The following is an 18,897-nucleotide window of genomic DNA, read 5'->3' on the forward strand; positions in this document are numbered from 1 at the left end:
CCTTTCTAATATAATAATATATGTTTAAGGTATTTTGATACAAATGATCAAAACCCCTGAAACATTAAGAAATATTAGATGGTGGAGCTGGAGCCACTTCTAATTCTGTTCAGATACTGTAACTTAATTTCCTCCCTAATAACTCTATCCTCATTTAAGCCATGAATAGTTCCATCTTTTCAAAGGGGGATCTATTGTAAACTTAATAAAAGACTCTAGCATAATGATAATTAATATGCTCTCCATGCCATAATTCTTTTTTCTTTCTCGGTCTTTGGAAGCAGCAGTCGATACCTTATTATAAAACTGGCCATGATGCTGTTTTTTTGTGCTTGAATTTAAGGTATATCATGTCGGAGAGGATACTCTACTTTTGTCATTTAAATAATAGTAATTTTATGTAATTGCTACTTTAGTGTAAAAAAAGAAAATCACACAGGAATTTATTAGAATAAACTTATCTTTTCTCATTAATTTAAGCATTTCATTTACTCAAATTAAACTTTAAATTTCTTGAACAACATATTTATTTTATAACTTAAGAATTTACAAATATTAGTTTTTCTAACATAAAGTCTTTTGACCTAAGATGATGAGTTAAATGAATCTGCTGCACACTAGAGTTCAATCAACTCATTAAATTAAAGTTAGTTAGTTAGTTAGTTAGTTAGTTAGTTAGTTAGTTACTTAGTTAGTTACTTAGTTAGTTAGTTAGGTTAGCAGTTTTTCCTTGCTCAAAATGAGGGTGAGGTGGTGCCTACTGTTGTCCAACATTTTGACTTAGATACCATCACCCAGTTTAGGATCACAATAAAAAGGATACTTGAGACTGAAACAATACTATAAATTTACAATTTTATTTATTTCATAGACATAAATTTTACCAGCAAGCCATTTCCACTAAAATCATTAATCCAGTAACCCAGTCACATTTTCTTTTTTATCCAGGGGCATTATTTTCACTATTGACACCATTATGTTCTCTAAATTTACCTACAAAGCATCGTAGCTTAGAAGCAACATGTAGTTTTGTCAAGCCCAGTCAAGTTTATTTATAAAGCACATTTAAAAACAACCAAAGTTGACCAAAGTGCTGCACAATAAAATAATGTCTGTTGAGAAGGATAATATGGTACATAACATGAAAATGCCATTCCATGCACAAGTAAATAAACAGAGGAACAAGTAAAAATATGAAACAAAAATAAAAGTGAGAGTACAGCCTTAAGGACTCTCAAAAGCCTCAGAAAACACGTGAGTCTTAAATCTTGCCTTAAAAATATCAATAAAAAGGGTAGGAAAGGGTCGGCTGATCTGATCGCCACATCACTCTTCCCCTTTAGTCTTGATCACGGAATAGCTAAGAGCAGCTGGTCCAAGGATCTGAGCGATCGGGGGCAGAGCAGCTCAGATAAGTACTCGGGCAGAGAGCCGGGGGCAGAGCGGAGCTTCTCGACAAATAAACACGGCAAGTCATGTCTCCGTTTTCATCGCAACCACATTGGCGCAATGCTGCAATCGCAGTTGCAAATGCCAGAAAACTGCAGAGAGCAACGCTTGTTAGTGTTTTCTATCGACACGCCCATCTCGAGAGCTGAAGGTGGGACGAAATTTGATGGAGGTGGCTGCCACATAATTCTCTGTGCAAGAAAAACTCTGCTACAGAAACATGATCAGCGTATTTGCAGATCTCCCAGCATGCACTGTTTGAGAAATTCTCCTGAGACCCTTTTTTAAAATTTGATATGAGGAAAACTTGCTGTGCATCTCTAATACACTTTAAGATAAGTCTCTGCTTTTTTCTACAGTAATGAAGACATTGCAAACCATGAGGAAGATTATAACTTTTTAGATTTTTTTTAAGTGAAAACATAGGTTATTTTTACAGTATTGAATCACTGTGTTCAGATCAGATCGGATTGGTAAACAATAGCACCAGGTGACATTATTTGCAATAAAAAAAAGAGGAGAAATAAATTCAGTTTTTAAATGATCATGACATGCATTTTACACATTTTACTTTTTTCACTGACTGTCATTTTAAAACCATTTCTTTATCTAAATGCTGCATGAGTAGCCTTGTGATAAAACATGTATAAATATCCTTAGTACTGTATAATTCAATTAAATATTGAGAAGAAAATGGTCCCCATTCAGTTTTTTTTTTTTTTTTATGGGAATCCATATCTCCTGTCTGTACTTTAGGAAGCTGGAGTGATTTCTTGGAGATCTGAAGTGGGGAAGTCTTACTTAAATGATAAATATCTGTCAAGATGTTTTCTGTCATGTGAGAAAGCAAGGCTTTGCCCTGGAGCATACTGGAACAGTGAGTGGGAAGCTGCTTTCACTGCCGCTGCTCATTCATAGCCTATAGGGCTCAAGTTGGGAGGAAAGGGATTAGTTGGTTTGAACTAGACTTTATGGCAAAAACAAATAACAAATTCCACTTAAGCACACAGTAAAATGCATCAAACCCATCTGATTTTCTTTGCGGCGGGGCGGACTGAAGCACTGTGATTAAATCATGTGATATGAGCTTTCAGATCTAATGGATCTCTAGCTATGAATGTATTCACATGCTGTCAGAAACATAGGGAAGCAATTGCATTGACTGATTCCACCGCACCGGAGGTCAGTCAGAGCTGACACCATGCTGCACTTATGAAAGATGTAACAGGAAAAAAAAGGCAGGGATGAGATGGGACTGACTGGCACTGCGTGAGGAGAAGGGCACTAAGTTGTTTATTAGATGTGTGCCCTGCAGGTCATCCACACAGATAGGATTTTCCGTAGCATTTAGCAATAGATTGATTGATACCGCCTTGTCCTTATATTACGGTCTGCCATTCACATCAAATCTAATTCACTCTCTGCAGAGAATAATAAATATATCCGCACGAATTTAGCCTGTGTGCACTGCAACCAGATTATAGGAAGCCTTCATAGGCACCTAATAATGTACTAATTATATTTCATGTTCCTCCGTCCATCCCATTCTTCTGAGAGCAATATCGTATGGGGGGAAGTTTTCTCAAACTCAGCACAAACGTCCACCTGCACTCCTTAATGTCAGGGTCACTGTGACCTCATGTCCATCCCATACTTGTGACTGTGACATTTCAGGAAGACCAGAAGTGAATTTCTTAAAATTGACTGATCAACTGATTAGACTTCAAAGGTCAAAGGTCATTGTGACCTCATGTCCGTCCAATCTCATGAATGCAATATCTTAGAAGCACTTGGAGGGGAATTTGTTCAAATTTGGTATAAACGTCCACTTGGACTCAAGGATAAAGTATTTCGATTTTGGTGGTCAAAGGTTTAGGTCACCATGACCATCCGCCCCTCTGTCCCATTGTCCTGAAATTTCTTCAAACCTGGCACAAATGTCCGCTTGGACTCAAAGATTAAGTATTTAGATTTTGATGGTCACTGTGACATCATAATGTTCAGTTGCTTATCAGTCCTCTGAACTCCACTGTAAAAAAAAAAAAAAGTCTCTGTGTGAAGACAGTTTCTCACTTGAAATTATTCACTGTAATCATACATTTTAATATAGTGAAAAAAATCCCCTAATACATTTGATCAAATTCCATTTAACTGCCTGTATGATGATTCTGGACAGACATGGATGTAAACTGCAACATAACTGGTCGGCCGAGGCATTAAACCACAAGGTGATAATTCTAGTTTTGATTTTAAAATAATTTCTCACATTTATTGTCTGTCCAACCAGGTACACCTTTGAACACGTTATTTTGTCAGAGAAACATGCTGCAGAGGAGCACCAGAATGTTTTTCACTCGTGCACTATTTGTGACAAATCACACATTCACACAGTATATGCAAAGCCTGACAGCGAGACGACAAACTGTACTGCAACCGAGTCCCAGATAGCCATCCTCACGTTGACGGAGGCATCTGCAAGCGGGAAGATAAAAGACAGAACTGGATGTGGATCCAAAATTCTCCACAGAAGGATGAGCTCTTACGCCGGCTCTCGACAGCGGACGGCTTGACACCGATGAGCCTTTCTTCCGACGGAAATTTGAGCCCAGCTCTATAATCCCCTCCATCCAAAAGTTCAGGCCTTCGTCTGTTGGTTACAAAACTGCGGCGTCGTGCACAGTTTGAACATGTTGTCCCAGTGCTTGCTATGCTGATGCCTTTTAGATAATCTACAGAAAGGAGATAGCAGAGCCGGAGAGTAATATCATAACGATTCTCCTTTTTGTGTGTCACACTTTGTCAATGAGACAAAATTTAACAGCTATTTATCACAGCTTCAAATATACCTCAAGTCACTTTGTCAAGTACAGCTTCAAATACATCATTTGAAGCTGTACTTGACAAATGGCGACTTACAAGTGGGATGAGTCCTCAGTGAATTCAAGCTGTGGTGAATACAAGATGTTCTTTATTCCTGCAAAGGTATCTATAGCTCTGTTGTTTTAATAACCAAATTGAGTCCCATTTTCTGTAGCTGAAAATGTCAACTTCATTCCTGTCAGATAAAGCCTTGTGAAAATTAAATTAGGATGATTATTTTTGAAATGCTTTAAAATACTAAAAGAGTCATTTATGCTGGATCTGGAGTAGGGCTGGGACAATAACCGTATTACCTCAGTACTGCGGTCATGTGATGTCTACTGCAGGGTTGAACAAGTTAAAGACACAACCTCTGATTGGTCAACAAACTCAAGGCATCTTGAGATTGCCAGTACCGCCTTCCTTTAAGAAGCTATGCTACGCTTATTGCAGTATACTTCGATAAAGTCCAATAAAACACAATAAAGCAGTTGTGGTATACCACCATCCTTAGGGAGTGTGCTACTTTGTCACCACGGAGAGAAAAAAATCCATACCATCACAGCCCTAATCTGGAGAAACACTGTGGTCTAGAGCTGCAGTTAACTAATTTTCATTATTGATTAATGTGCTGATTAATTAAACCTGCAGTGAGTCATTACACAAATACTATCTGGTCATGCATACAGGTGTCCATTTGCACCATGTTGTATAATTTTGTGTGTCAATTAAAGAGGGAACTACAATGAAAATTATAAAACCTTCTTGTAAATGACAAATTGCATCATATCCTTATTTCCATTATTGCCTGCATTAATGGACAATAAAGTTTCTAACTTTCTGCTTTGTCCGGTTTGTCTTTGAGAAGACAGATTCTCCCTGTTACCAGTAAACCTTAATAAGATCTGATCTTTCCAGACCACACTGTCCAATCCCTCTGCGACTTCATCCTTTAAATCCAGTTCACCGAAGGTGAGGATGTAGATGAAGCGAAAAAACCTGTTAAAGAACGATTTTCAAGCCTTGATATAATTGAGACACCACCTACATTAGAAATATTGATCCTCACTATTGAATAGACCGGTCAGAGTAACTGGGCCGGTGACAAGGACACACTCACCAGCGAAGCCAGAAGCACTTCCTAATGGAATCAGTTTGGATCCTAAATGAGTTGGAAATGTTGACCTCCTCCCACAATGTTACTATAAAACAGAGAATCAAATTATTCGCTGTGATATTTTAAAAGATGTTAGGAAAATTCCTCAGATGTCGGATTACAGGTAATGATTTTTCCTTGAAATGGATATGTTGCACTTTGGAAAATAACTCTACAATTACAAACTAGCAGCCAGTAAGTGCATTTCTGAGGATATAATGCACAATGCAGGAGAGATATGTGAAATTCTATTATGAGTCTTACCACCATCTTCTGCACAACTATTCTCTTTTCTGTAGGCCAGGGTGACAGCCATTATAGATGGGGGAACCAATTACTTCTTCCACACCATGCAATATTTATGAAACACTTAGCCAACGGTCTGGAGGTTAATATTTCATTCACAGATAAGACAGAAACTTACACTCAGAATAGAACTTCAAAGAGAATTGCTTTAAGTACCTCATACTGTGAGCAGCATATCCTGGGTTGTTTCAATGTCACCAAACCCCCCCCCACATGTTAATGGGATTGATTAATGACGACCCTTTTTAACACACGTTAGGCATGTGCAGGGTGGAGTCTATTGCATACTGTATGTGTGGTTAAAGGACTCAGCCGAGCGGTGACATTGATCAAGTTCCCCTTCCTCCTATGGCCTCAGGCGAGGAGGAGGAGCGCAGATTAGTTGCTCAATAAACAATCTGCCGGCACAGGGGTCATTTTCAACAGCAATTAGACTTTGTTAGTGGTGGATTGACAGATGTGGATGAATTGCTTTTGTACAGCAGACGTCAGGACTCTTCACTGTACAGTAATTACAATCCTTATCTTTTCCTTTCACTTGGTATGTTTCACAGCGATTCCACTCTGTAATTACAAGCTATTAAAATATTTGTTGTCTGAGGGTCTAATGACCTGCTTCTTGACATTTTATACATGGTGTCTGAGTATGAAGCCGTTGTGGAACAGTACCATCCAGCCAGCAAGCTACCATGTATAATCTAGAAGAGTATTTCTGTTAGACCTTTAATTCCTGGACCCTAAGGTGTTGATTATAAATTCCTCCACCGCTCTCTGGTACAGAGCTGATTACTGATGTACTGTTTTTACACCAAAATTAGCGCATATATGGAGGTTTTTTAAACGCAGCTAAACCTGCTAAAAATAGGGGATTGACTCCTTCTCCACTGCCCCCGACCTTCAAAATAAAAGCTTTTCGATAACTTTGTTAAGAATTTACAGGATGTTTATCCACCGTTTTAAACTGCTTGACTCGAGATGAATGTGCATCAGTAAAATATACACCTGCAAGTGGTGCGCACTGGAGTGTTTGACGAGTCAAACACAGTCAAACCAAGGCAGCACATGTGCATGAATGGAAAATAAGCAAATGCAGAAGTTACCAGCGGAGAAGCCAAGCCATCATTGCCTCCACTTGGAAAGGAGCAAAAGTGTCCACTCCGGTGTCAAGTTTCCATCACTGTCGAGCAGAGCTGCAGCTGATAATAACACGTGACCACTGCAGTCATTTGACCCGTGAATGAATATCGGTTGGCTTTTTTGTTGTTGAGTATAAAACGGGCTATAGAACAACTACATATTTTCTATGATGCCCACATGATTTCTATCTGTACTGCATCTTTTCATTTTTAGCCAGCATTGGGGCTTTAGGGATGGCAATGTCCTTTAGTCTGCTGGTTCACCACTTTGGTCCAGACTGAAATGTCTCAATGAATACTTGATGGATTACCATCAAATTTTCAGACATTCAAGGTCTTACAGACTTTGGTGATCCCAGCATTTCCTCTATTGCCACCACAATGTTGACTTTTCTGTTTCTCGTGAAATGTCTCAACAAGTATTGGATGGATTACCTTGAAAACTCGCCTCAGACAACATTCCTGTTAAAATGTCAATATTGTTAATGTTAATATAAGGATCTCCTGACATTCCCTCTAGCACCATCACCAGATCACAATTTTGATTTGTCCAATACTTTGGTTATGACCATAAACCTGCAAAACTAATGACATTCTCATTAGCCTTAGCTTTGTATTTACTACTAATTAGCTTATGTTAACATGCTAACACATAGCATGTCATTATAAGTTTATTAGCAAGTTGCCATTAGCATTATACGCAGTGTTTCTAATGCTGCATTCTAGACAGAGTGGAGGTTGTAACGTCCCAGTTGAATTTTCCACCTTCCAACTCCAGGTCCAGGTACACATTGCCAAAAGTAAACAAAAAACATGGCTGACCCTGACAAATTGTTTGAGTTTGAGTTTCAGTGGACACAGAGGAGGAAAAACAACACGTGTGGTAACAGAGGCCATTACTATTAGGCTTTAATAGGTGCTGCCACTGTCACTGGCAACTGCTTCTTCATGAAGTTGTGGCAGATGGATTTGATCCAAGTCTGTAAATAGGAACTCCAACTTTGAGTGGCGTTATTTTGTACTTAGGAGTTCGGAGTTGTCCGTTCTGAGCTACTGTAGAAACATTACAGTGCAACATTGCAGACCCCATGGCAGAGGACCTGCACCCTCATTTTAAAGTAATGAAAACACAACAATTCTTATTTTCATTCATTCATTGACACACTTATAACTGCTATGTTTGATTCCAGCCAAGAAATTTTGATTTCTATCGACAAATTCTAAGGCTCGCACAGTGGAACTTGAAAAATTCCTTTTTCAATAATGTCAGCTATGCAACTTATCTTTCCACCACCATCTTACAAAGTGCTCCTCATTGAGAGAAGAGAACCTATATTTTTTCCAAGCAAGACCTCTCTGGAGGTGTGACCCATGTGTCGCCATTTCATCACTGCTGTAAAAACGTTGATGCGGAGCACTCAAATTTTATGTAGCCCCACACTTAACTCCAGTCTTCTGATTTTCAATGAGTTCTAGCCCAGCATGAGGAGAAGATAATGGCAACCAGGCATAACGCTCAGGTGAACTGTATTTTACAGCACACTGAAGTGAGGAACATAACAAAGAACTGGTACTTTCGGCTAAATTCAACTTCACCTAGCAGCACTTGAGGTTTTCCTTCAGGGGCTACAGGGAGAAATCATGACTAAATCTACACTTAACAAGTTGCTGATGTATGCATGTTTATTGGATATTAGTCAGTTTATTTTATCAAGGTCAGGATGCGATATAGAATTCCCTCTTGGAATATTAAAGAGCTTCCCTGTTTATGTAAACAGCCCCGAGTGACAGCATCTCCCATTAATCAGTCAATCAATCAATTATCATAACCACACCTCACTGTTCAGCAGCTGCTGGTGTGTTTTTATGTGCTGATATTCAGCCTGCGCTGTCGTTAATATTTGTTGTACATTCAGACTTCAATATGAAGCTCCGCTACGCTTATCAACCTCAGAATTCATGATTATTCCAATTTTCTGTGCTCAGCTAAGGATAATAAGTTCAGTGGGAACACACATGTGGAGGTAATACCACAGCGATGGTTTAACCATTACTGCTGTGTCAAAGAGTGCTGCCTGCTGCACTCTGCCAATTCACAGGGGGCTTTATTTTAATGTATGAATATTTGCTATAATTAACACTCAGGCTGGTTGGTGGATAAAAATATCTTACAGCAGAAAACATTTTGATCCGCCTTTTGCAAGAGGGAATTACATGGTGGTGTAGCGCTATAATTTGGGTGGAGAGAAGGTCTCAGTCAAATAGGATGAGTCACTGCGGGTGGGGGGTAGGGGATTGCAATGATTAAACTGCACTCAGACACAAAGTCATGTCAGGAGCACTGATGGATGCCACAGATGTTTCGCTCCCTCAAGTCACGACCAGCAGCGCTGTGACACAGAAACTGAGGCTGTGCTCTCTCCAGATCAAATTCATAGAAACTCTGCGACGGTGCTGTACATTATCCTGCTTATTGATTGTCCAAAATCATAAGTCATCATTACTGAAACAGCCACAACCAACGGTGTTTACCTCACAGCTGGCTCACCTGCAACTTGTGATAAATCAATGAAGCAATAAGTCAATGCAGCGTTTGTTATTTTCAACAAACATAAATGTGCAGATGTTGTTGGTTTGCAAATTACTGTCTCCCATTACCGCTATCTGCTGGTCTGGTATGCTTTTAGTTGCTACTACTATAGTTTGATACTTTTAGTGTATATTATAATGTTTACAAAGAACATTTTTCACGTCTGCGAGAGTAAAATTCTTCCTAAAGTGTGAAATACAATACACAGATCAGGCATCTGCTTTGCCTACGTGCCATATAAATAAAGACTTAAATGTACTACAATGAGTTTTAACTGATTATGAAACAGACTAAATGTAATGCAGTCGGCGATTTAGGTGATTTGAGGATTTGAAGAGATGGGATGAAGGGATGCCATCCCCCTTGTTAACCTGCCCTTCCCCCTCTCCAACCCCTAGTGACTGAGCGGTGCATGATCAGAGGGGTTGTTTAGTTAAATATGTTAACCTGTAGTCTTCTTGGCTCCTCTAAAAAGCTCATCCCGAGATTTATCATGATGTACCACACATGGGGATGTGGCTAACTTTTTATTTATTTTATTTATTAGATATATTGTTCTGGTCTTCATGAGGATGTTGTTTTAGATTTATGAGAGTCTTATGTTAAGATTTTTAAAGTGTATGTTATTTTTAAGGCTTTCAAAATACACATTTTGACCCATGTCTGTCCTCTGTTGGGGACAGTTGGATTTGCTTCATCTCATTTTCAGCCATTTTTCATACTTCAATAAACAGAGAGCTGAGTGAAACAGAACTGATTGGGATCTGCGTGGCTTCATGATCGGCTTATATCTAACGTCACACATCACACAAAGAAGTGTGCATTTCTTTGGTCCGGCTGCCACAAACAGCTGGATCCAGAACAGGTCAGACCACCAGGCTTCTGGGAGACCTGCTAAGGACAGGTCTCAGTGTGCGCTTCATTTGGCAAAAATTGTGCAGGACAGAAGGATGGAAGAAGAAGATGATGTTTGTGAAGACTGCAAGAGCAAGTGTGTGTCTGAAAGACAGAGAACTGCTTCCTGATGTGACATTCATGACATGTAAGCCTGTTCATTAGTTCTGATTCTTAGTCATAGTCAAGATTTGCAAACAGATTTTGAAGGAAATGATTGACAATTTATTTTTAATTTATTTCCAATATTCATCAAATTAGAAATAATGAAATAGAAGCAAATAAAAATTTATCAGAAGCCTTGTAATGAGTTTTTTTGAGGAAAATATTTACCCAATAACCACTCCATGATGTAAATCATAATTAACATTTTTAGAATGTGTTTAAAACTTTCTTCTTCTGGGTTTCCGGAGGTTGTACCTCTTTCTGGAGTCCACTAGGAGAACGTGTTGCACCCCTGCACAGTGGATCAGCATCTGTAGTGACCACATGGATGAGAGTTTGTCCTTGACTTTTTCTTTTAGTTCTGCCCTTGTGTCAATTTTGTATTGGCCTCTCTATGACCTACATGAGCAAACCAGATCATCGACAAGAAGATCAGCTATTTCCATAAAAATATTCATAATGTGTGCTGCTAGATGTGATTCTTCTCTAAATCAGATGAAATAATTTCAGCATACTGACCATTTTTTGTCCACAGGAGTTTCCAAAATCAACAAAATATGAAAGTTCCTTGTAGCCACTTTGTAAGAACTACTTTCTTTATACAACAAAAAGACAGGGGTTCCTCATAAAACTGCTCGCAACAAAGACTGTGGATTATCTCGAAGGACTGGGTCACGACTTTTCGAACTGTCTTTAAGCAGGGAATGGACACACATAACTGACATTTTGAATGACATATAAAATGTACATGACCGTGGGCTCGACATATTTTACCACCGAATAGATGACATATATGTATATATATATATATATATATATATATATATATATATATATATATATATATATATATATATATATATATATATACACATATATACATTTATATATACATATATATTTATATTTCAGATATACAGTACATGCAACAAAAAAGTCATTGACTGAGAGGAAGGCTCTTCTCTGAGCTACAAAACATTTTCCCAGGCTGTGCTCACTTTGCTGACACTGCAGAGCTTCTCACATTTGAAAAGATGTGACCTCATATCTCACTCCAGCCAAACATTTCTCTCGCCTCCAAATCCCACAGTGGAAATAAAAGAAACGAGAAACGAAACAAAACAAAAAAATATATATATATCAGAGGTAAACTGCGGTAAATTAGGTCTAATATTCGGCATTGTTTGGAAAAGAAAAAAAATGTGGTGTTTTCCCATACTTGCTGGCATGGCACTGCCTTTGTTTACTCGGCCTACTGTCATCTCCATCTGTTCACAATGGAAAATCAATGGTCTCTCTTCTAATGCTCAGCAAGCAACTGTATGACAAAAGTGCTCTCTTATTAGAGTTAACAAAGTCATCAGTAATTTTTCCTCCATCATGGCTGACAGTGGAGGACAAATGCAGAATAAAGTACTGCACCACAGTAATAATTCAGAGTTGTTAAAAGGTTATCTTCTTGGTTTCTGTGATATATAATCGCTCCCTCTTCTCTGCTTTTTCACACCATAGTTGGTCTGTTTCGCTGGGCCCTGATAGAAACAGAGAACAACACGGGACACAGGAGATCACTCTCCTTTTTTAGGGGCAAATTAACAATAATTACACACCATTATGAAAACCGTGGCGTTAAGAAGCATCCCAGTTAGCATATACGAGAACGTTACTGTGGGAAAACAAACTGCCCAGTGGTTTTATAAGCCCATTTAATTGTGAAATCCATTTTGACCACCAGACCTACTTAGTGAGCCTACAAGGGCCACCATAATCCGGCTTGTATATAGGACTGAAATGATTCACAGGATAATTTGCATCATCCTGGAAAGTATCACAATTAAAGGGACAGTTACAGTCATTTTCCATGATGTTCTTCAGTCCGCAGAGAGATATCTAGGGATGCGTTTGAGGGTACTTGGTACATTCAACAACAGGTAATAGCTGCACTTACACTGTGGCGTTATCCACCACCAAAAAGGCATATCTAATTCTTAATATTCTGAAATACGCAGTTTGCAGATATCCAGTCAGTAAGACTTTATGGTCTTAAAGTTTTCCCTCAAGAGATTCATGCTTCCTACCCATCTTCACAGATGGGGAACTTTTCTGCCAATTTATTATTCATTGCATCTTGGGCCAAGGGAAAATTAATTCCTAACATGAAGATATTTGCAAAGGCATGAAAGCAATCTCATTTTCCTTAATCTCAATGGCAGGGGCAAAAAGAAAGCCAGCCTTACATCAAAGGACCGTGTTTGTTTGCTCAGCCACTTGCAGTCACTTTGATTAGGTCCACATCAACCCCTCACGCGATCTGTGTTTTAATTTGTCTGATCCTGACATTTCTTTCCTTCGCTGAAAGATCTTGCTTCCAACGGGATGGACAGGATTCTATTTGATACTCATCTATTTTGCTGCAACAGAAAACCGTTTGAACTGTACAGCTTGACTTGTTGATTGTCATTATTTAAGGGAGCAATATACAGCGATTATGCGTGCAAAAATGAGTACGGCAGTCCAAACAGCAAGTTGGACCCATGAATTGTATATTAAGTGGACTGAAATCCTATTTAATATACGATCTATGGTTGATGCGAGCCGTTTCCCCCTGCTCCCTCTTCTCCAGACTCGGAAAACCTCCGTTTGCTTGAGGAGTTCAGCAGGAGCGCAAGATGAGCATAACATTACAAATTGACAGTAACAAAATATGATGCGCCTTCCACTGTAAGCTGATCAGCTGTTCATAAAAGGCAGTTGTCTGTAAATGAAAAGTTATTAATCGGCATTAATTTGAACTCTAACGTCCTTGATCTGTGATGAAATATCATGGTCATTTTATGATTTTTTACAGTAAATGTATCACAGAATTGTTTCACCTGGAAATTGCAGGCTGTCTGTGGCTGTGTTTTATACAGTTTCCTGATTTCAAAAATGCTCTTCACTACAATGCCATGCCTTGAAATTATAGCCCATACTTAAGTGGCCACTTATAAAAATCTCCACACGACCAGAAAATCAGGTTCCATGGAAGCACTGGGGAGCAACAGGGTATCCTGAAGTGGAACAAAAGTAATTCTAAGCTCCAGTAATGAGCTCTAATGCTCAATTACCAGGAAATAAAATTGGCCTGAGGGAAGCGGCAGAGAGGAAAGGCCATGTTGTCACTAAAACAAAAGAGTTTGTCGTCTGTACAGACTCAGGTTGTCAAACTTGTGAGACTTGTATCAGTCTGAACTGTACATTGTCACCCATAGGTGCAATTCGTCAGTCATGGCTGCTTTGAGCTGCATGCAAATAGTATCACATTAATGTGTTACTATTACTGCTAGCTTTTGAGGTATATTGTCACAAGCTCAAGTGTTGAATAACTGTTAGTTTGAACAGCTTTTTGCAGATTGTAGATGAAAGTCATGGGATCACTAAAGTCACCTAAAGATTGATCATATGCTAACCATGAATATCTTTGCAAATACATCCACAAGTTAACAGTCAATATATTTTACAATGGACCAAATTATTTGACCAAATGATGGATATACCAACGTTACATGGAACTATTTTGCATGTCATTCTCCATATCTCAACTGATGACTTATCTCTTTTAATTGATGCTGCTGTGATTGGTGGAACTCCCTGGAAACCACAATGATTGGTCAAATTTGCAGAAAAGTTGTGGTGATTGGACAAAATTGCAAGGTTTTGCAGAATTTGCGGGGATCGGCTGAATTTGCATTAATTGTTGTGATCACAACATCACAACTTCCTGGAGGGACTGAGAAATAGACTCATACTCCCTGGAAAGGGAAGCAGGGGATTTGGATTAAGGAGCAGGGGACCTTCAGATGATCAGCAATGCACAAAGCACATAGTCAGATCAGCTGGATGCACCACCGCCAACCACCCCGGGAGGAGCGGAGGAGAGCAGGGATAAGAGCTGTGTTAACCCAGCTTGGACTTAACGCTGCTTGTAGCTGCTGTTTACATTCAAACAAATTTTTAAAAAGGACTACAGAATTACGTCCTGGGTGTCTGTACATGAATATATGCAATAAACTCATAAATCATTGTGTAACCCTGTGTTGTGTAAAAATAATAAATTACCTTAACCTTAATTTTAAAACCTCAAGTGTAGAGGAAAGGCTTTTCTATTGAGAACTAGCAGACAAGAAGGTCAGTACCAGATAATTCTGCAAAACTGAAAGACAATGTTTGTCTTACATTACTATGTTTTCAAATATCTTACTTTCAGCAATATTTGCACAACTAGTATGGATAAGGTTTGGAAAGATTTGTGCTTATGGCAACTTATGGTTGCTGTAAGTGCAATTAAAGTGACTTACATATTTTATTCTTTTTTTTAATGAATGTAGTAAGGACTGGATGTATATAAATAGTTATATTCACAAAGTGAAAATAGCACAGTTTGTGCCAAATGATGAAATGTAACCAAAGTCATAAATCAAGTTAAAAACTCATTCTTAATATAATCATAGATTTATGTATTGCAAAGTTAATTCTTTACAAAATAGCTTCCGAAATTGCGTTTTGCAATTTAACATGAATTTCAATCATCGCTTTCCCATCTCGTCACTAAAGCATATTCATCACTGATAGGGTAATAATGTTCCATCCACAATTTAAATTGTGACAGAGTTACTCCCCTCAAATATTTATTATACTACATTATTAAATTATGTTCAGCAGTTATGGTTTTGTTTTGTTTTCCTTTTTTTCACTCTCACTGCAATCTGAGATACCCAGTGGCATAAAATACCATTAACTTTGGTCCCTTGCTGCCGGCGGTCTGTCTCTCTGATACCATATATTTAACTCTTCTGTTCAAGCCAAGTCACTCCCGTCTCTCGCTCTCCTTCTCATTCACTCGCGCACACAGAGACTCTCCCCCTCTTTCACACATAGGCGCAGGGCTCCCTCATCCCATCTTTTAGAGAGAATGGGTAATTATATAAACAGCTTTCAGCGAGGCAGGGATTAGGTCCCAGAGAAAGTGATGCTGTCTAATGTTGGCACATTTCTATCGCACGCTGAAAAATGGGCTCATGAGTACGCCATGAAAAGAGAAGAGAGCCAGGAAGAACATGGAGAGGTGCAGCGGTGTGTGTGGGGGGGAGTCATGTGTATGATAAATTTTGTCCCCAATACACTGTTGATGTTGCAACAGATTATTTGATTAATCTTGATGATCCGGGCCTGCTGCGAGCTGGCAACACTTGACATTTAACAAAAGCACAGATAAGGGTCCAGGTGTGTGTTAGGCTTAAATGCCCACAAACCGCAGGTGTCTGCTCATGTGTAAAGATGTCTGCACCTGCACCTACACCTGCAAACACCAATCTACGCTCCGATGCTTCCAAGTGTGCGGTTTGACATTTATGTTGAAAAGGATGCAATTAGGATCTTGTGGGTGTAAATCTAAAAATAGGAGGTAGATATTCATTAAACTGTTTTATGTGTAATATGTAAGGGATAATGTAGAAGAGATGATGTTCAGGATGATTCAACCTGCATCACCTTGTCGGGGTTTATTTCACAGTAATGACCTGCTCACTGTACTTTATCTTACTTATTTAACGGTTATGTATCCCCCCACCCCCACCCCCAAAAAATCTATAAAATAAATCAATAATTTGACTGTTGCTTCCATCGCCGCAATCTGTTCTTCATAGCAACTGTCTCCTATACAGAAATAATAGACCTGAGAATGCTGTAACTGACCAATTAAAATTGAGCATGTAACAAAGCCATGTAATAAATGTCAGTGTCACAAATGACAGTAGGCTCAGACTTCACATGTTTTCAGACAAGGATGTGCACAAGGCCAGGTAAAGCTGCCCCTCATACTAACATTTATTACTTTTTGAAAGGCATGACATAGAGATGGAGCATCACAGACCTGTAAAAATAAAGTAAAATTAACAATAATGATGTGAATCAGAGTTATGTCCAGTACCCCCTAGTGTCTTGTGAAACTGTAGCATCCAAACTTGGTGTCTTTGCCGTTGTGTGAGGGCTCCAGGTGAGTCTAGTGAAGTTATAGAAATGATTAACAATGAATGGTATTCCCTATGAATAAAAATCTCCTCACATGCTTCTGAACAATGGGCCTCATGCAAAAACATTTCCGTATTCTTATCTTAAATTTCTCTTACTGTTTTTTGTATATACGAACACACATGTCAGATTCAGCAAACGCTTGTAATTTCAGATAATCATGTAAATGATACACCTGTGTGTATTTGAGTGCACGTGAACAAGACGGAAATTTGCATAATTAATGCCCCAATAATACCATATATGGCTGCACTTCCTACCCCATATGCCATATGTGTTTTTCCATGATAATGGCATCAAAGAGATAAAAGACAAACTTCAAGAGTTTGGAGTTTGACGTCCTGCTTACAGAGATCCATCAATTTCATTTGAATGGCGTCAGCAGTAGAATTAAAAGACCTGCTAAAGCAAAGAAATGGTAAAAAAGTGAATGCTGTAATGCTGCATTAAGTGGTGGGTCAGACTGTCACTGACAAAAAAGAAGAAATGTCTCAATATGAAAATGCCTCTCCACAGTTGCAGCAAGCAGCGATCAATGACTGCAGTGGGAGGAGAGGGTTAAAGGGAAGTTTTCATCACAGAGACAGAGGACAGAATAAGTGAGGACATTTGCCTGGACAGGGACTTCATAAACCCACATGTGCAGATATAGAGGCTTTATATGGAAATTTACAATTATATTACAATTTGAAATGTAATCAAACAGGATAATGTCGACATAATCATGAAGTATAATTTATTTTTCAAAACTAAAAAGTCTTCAAACAAATTAAATATACAGTCATTGGTGAAAAACGTCACTTTGGTGAACAGCAGACTGACCTAAATTGCGTTTGTGTCTGAAGGAAAATTCAAAATCTGAGGAAACTGTTGAATGCGACTCTCTGAACTCACTCGTACGTACCACTAATGAACAAATCTGTTCTTAAAAGTGGGCCTTGCATGACGCCCAGTGTGCAGCTTATCACATTTGCTTTGTGCCTGATTTTAGGTTATCACATGAAACAGGTTTAAGTAGCTAAATAGCTGACTAACTTTCTTGCAGCCGGCTACATACAAGATAACGTCTCACACCACTTACAACTAGTGTTGGCAAAGTAAATTTTAAATTGTTTAAACTGTAATGAGTAATATGACTATTATAATAACAGTACAGTAAGTGTGCATTTTTTAGAGATACAGGGATCTGGTGGTTTTGACGCTATAAAATATTATTTACATATTATTGTGAAACTATAATATGGAGGTCCCTTGACCAGCTTAGTTCTGGCTTGTGACCTGTGCTGCCAGCAATGTTCTTGAATGTGCTCCACTCAGGTTGTGATGCATTGTTGTGAACAGATATAGCTGATAGAAGTGGACTTATTTTGCCATTTTTTCTGTTTGGAGCAGCAGCCGCACAAAATGTCTGTCCCCGTCCCTGCTTTCAGAGTAACCACCCACTGATTGTGTACCTCCTTTGTGTCAGAGAGAGGATCTGTTCCTCACAGAACTACTTCTCAGACATTAAGAAATCCCTGCACGGACCTCAGAAGTCAGACTCTACAGGTAATTGAAGCTCTGTGCCAGTCATCATTGAAAAGTACCCACATCCTTCTGAACACAAAAATAAAGAAAGGAAGAAAATAGAGCGAGAGAGAGAGGGGGAAAAGAGAGGGAGGGAGGGCCAGAAAAGGAAAGAGATATCTGCACGAAGGACCCAGACACCTGCTGAGACAGTTTTCCAGGTGGTGGTCCGTCTGGCAGGGGGTATTTCCTGAGATTGCACAAAGAAGATAAAATGTCAAGCTCTGTCCCATTGCAACCTGAGTACTATGTCTGGTGTCAAACAAAATGTTCCCTGGACAACAATGAACATGCGGTCTGTAAATTGTGCCTCGGAGGTGCGGTGGATCTCAGCACAAAACGAGCTAAGCAAATATGCATATGGTCTTCAAGGCAAGACTAATAGAATATACAGACTCATTAAAAGTTTAGTTGCAAACACTTTGCTGTGGCCTTGTGTGATTCACTGACTAAAATAGAACTTCAGTGCTTTAGTAATTTAGTATTATAAGAGGCTAAAGGACCTTTCTACTTTAACTGCAACTATTCATAGCAATTACAACACTTTGTAACACACTATGTGTAGGGGATAAATGCTCTTCACAGGTAGTAAAGTTAGAATATAAAGTTAGTTTGCAAAACCCTCAACATAATATTCAACTTAAAAAGCCCACAAGTCATCTACACTCTGAACATTCAACCTTTTTTCATTTACCTTTTTACTCTGC

The sequence above is a fragment of the Lutjanus erythropterus genome, chromosome 13, assembly GCF_056507025.1.
Source record: "Lutjanus erythropterus isolate fLutEry1 chromosome 13, fLutEry1.hap2, whole genome shotgun sequence".
Classification (NCBI taxonomy): Eukaryota; Metazoa; Chordata; class Actinopteri; order Lutjaniformes; family Lutjanidae; genus Lutjanus; species Lutjanus erythropterus.